Source organism: Astyanax mexicanus, chromosome 20, assembly GCF_023375975.1.
Source record: "Astyanax mexicanus isolate ESR-SI-001 chromosome 20, AstMex3_surface, whole genome shotgun sequence".
NCBI lineage: Eukaryota > Metazoa > Chordata > Actinopteri > Characiformes > Acestrorhamphidae > Astyanax > Astyanax mexicanus.
The window spans coordinates 18707615-18710628 of NC_064427.1; the positions used below are offsets into that span (position 1 = coordinate 18707615).

At 38.4% G+C, this 3014-nt stretch overlaps 1 long non-coding RNA gene across 1 annotated transcript; it reads left to right on the plus strand.

Moving 5' to 3' along the window:
• Nucleotides 1-363: 363 nt before the first annotated feature.
• LOC125784834 (uncharacterized) lies at nt 364-1925 on the plus strand. The gene is made up of 2 exons (XR_007427430.1): nt 364-851; nt 925-1925. It is a non-coding gene; the product is annotated as an uncharacterized LOC125784834 (long non-coding RNA).
• Nucleotides 1926-3014: the final 1089 nt, after the last annotated feature.

The following is a 3014-nucleotide window of genomic DNA, read 5'->3' on the forward strand; positions in this document are numbered from 1 at the left end:
TCTCCTTCCCACACGCGATTAGAGAAAAAAATCTGTCACCTGTGTTCGCGTTTGTGTGCAGTGCACTCTTGGGGCACTCGTTCTGAATTCTGGGAGGTTATATGTGACTCGCGGGCATCAGGGAGCCACTACCGAAATGCAGGAGACTCCCGCAGCTTCAGGGAGACTTGGTTTGTCTGACAACAGGAGAGTTCACCTATTTTAATTATCTATTACTAATATACAGAGTATTGTACTCTAAGATCTTAACATATTTTTCTGTGTTTTTATGTGATGCTTCCATTACCAAAATGTAATTTAAGCTTGCATTAAACTTACAAGTTCTACAAGTCCGACCAGGAGACACCTTGCTATTGTAGCAGGAGGGGTTTTGTTTACCCCACCTACATTTCTTAATTTAATAATGGTGTGCGGGCGCTTTAAGGTGCTGGGCGGGATTTCTATCCCCTATATATAGATGGGGGACCCTTATTTGGTGTGCGCTTCCTGTCCCCCACTCCTCTCTCTCCCGGAGCGTCTCACTTCCGGTCCAGCGGCATTCAGCTTGGTTGATTTAGCGCGGTTTTTGGCTCACTTCCAAAGAAGACTTGAAGATTTTCGGCTGGTTTGCCGGCCCAGCAGCGTTGTATTGTGCTCTTGTGGGTCTAGTTTCACTTTCAGTTTCATAAGGGATAGCGGCCGTGTGGCTGTGCTGTTGTCGTGCTGTAGCTGATCGTCTGCTGTGGCCATTTCCTGTGTCTGCCGTGCCATTTTCTGCTAGCTGCTGTTTGCTGCACCAGCTGTGATTGCCAGTGGTGTTGTCTGCTCTCTGCACTCTAACCCTGATTGTTTGGGGAAACTGCATGCTGTATGTAAGTATAATATTTTATTAATTCTCAAATTGGCTATTTTAAATGGTTTAATTAAAATTTGTGTATTTTATAGGTTTTCTCACCCAGACTGTGCTGATTGTGGCTTTTAGCTTCTCACAGTGCTGCTGTTTTGTTTCTCTATTTTTGTTGTTAATTTTCTTTTGCTATTTTCTGTCTTATTCATTCTTTGTTTTGGATTATTATATCTTTGTTTAAATTTGGTTTCTGTTTTGCCTGAGTTTGTATTCTATTTTTATAATTTTGCTTTGCGTTATCAACCCTAACTATCTGTGGCTGCTTTTTGTTTTGTATGGAATTAGGGTTGATTTCTTATTGACTACTTTCTCATTTATGATTTGGTGTCTTGTCATTTATTAAGTATTTCTCATTTGTTTCATATATTTGATTTCTTTATAATTTGAGTTTGAGTGTTGGTTAATTTGGTGGGATTATTTTATTTTGAAGATTAGTGCAGTCAGTCGACTGCACTTTCCTGATTTTTGTATTTTGTGTTTGGATTACTTTAATTTGGGTTAATTTTGGTTATTTGGACTTTCTTTTCTTTCTTCTGTTTAGCAGAACTGTGTGTGTGTGTGTGTTGTGGTGGTTGTACTGTGGTGTGGTAAAGAGGGGCTGCGAGAGACCAGGACCAAATAAGATAAGTGTTTTTCTCTTTTATATAGTTGTCGTAATTAATTGTGTAGTTTTAATTTGAAATATAGTTCTGGTAAAATTATTAGTGGTCTCTCCCCTCTACCATTTGCCATACTTAATTTTGTTTCTTTTTTTGGCTGGACAGGAGCTGTGGGCCAAAGCGACAGAGCTTGGGGTGTGGAGTATCTTTTCACCATTCTGTAGTGTAGAGCACTTGGTGTTTGAGATATGCAGTGCAGTCACGTGTGGTGTGTGTAGTGTAGGTGACCTCGTATCCTTTTTCTGCTCCTTTCTGCCGCGGTAAGCCCTCAGTCCAGTCCTGGCCTGAGTCTTAATATTAATTTGTCTGTCCAGTGTTTGTGTGTGTGTGAGAATGTTTTAAAAATAATTGTTAATAAAATTGTGTTTAAATATTTGGAACTCCGTCTCTGGTCTCAAAGTGTTCTAGATCTGCGTGTCTTTAATTTTCTTGGCTTTAAGGGCCAGTTATATTTCCTAGGGGTGAAATTCCCTTAGGTGGCGTAGTCGTGCACTATTTACTATAAATATTTATTAGTATTCTTACTCTCTCTTGCCACACTATGTCATGTCATCTCTCAACCAATCACAAGCTTCCACCTGGTTCAAGTCACTTACCGTCACCAATGCAAACTACCAGACAGTGCCAAAAGTTATCTAATAGAAATGAACGGATAATTTCAAAATAAAGTTCCAAATACAAACAGGCTGTCAAAATAAAAGTCACTAATTAAACAATAATACACGAGATGCAGTGCTATAACATGTAATACTGGCTCTGAGGTGCTGCAGTCGTAGTTCTTGTAAGCGCTGCATCGTTGCTAGGTTACCTGTATGTGGCAGAGTAATACATGAAGAGCTTCGGTTACAGTGCATTAACGGCTGATAACGTCACTCACAGAATGCCTCTCAGCCAATCACATTGCAGGGTCGGAAGTAACTGTGGTACAATGCAAAATAAGTGTCAAAAGATAAGTCACTAATACAACTGTACAAATCATTTGTCAGACTGTGTTAAATGAAAAGTTACAAACAGCTAAACGACCATATCAAAATAAAAGTCCCTATTATAAACTGAATGTCAAAATAAAAGTCACTATTACAAACAAACAGACCATATCAAACATAAAGACTGTGTCAAAATAAAACGGACAAACAGACTATGTCAAAGAAAAAATCCATAATATAAACTCTCAAAATAAAGTTACTAATACAAACAAACAGACCATATCAATATGAAAGTCCATAATAAAAGCATGAAGACTGCGTCAAACTGAAAGTTGCTAAGACAAATGGACAAACAAACCCTGAAAAAATAAAAGTCATGAATGCAAACTAGCATACATATCCGATCATATAGCTGCCATGCACATCATTCAGAGTTGCCAGGTGATTGGACAGTCAAATTTTATTTTTAAGTTATTTCTGTCGATCACTCATTCCATTTATCAAAGTTGCTTTTGTTTGAACTCAAAAAATTGCACATAGCTT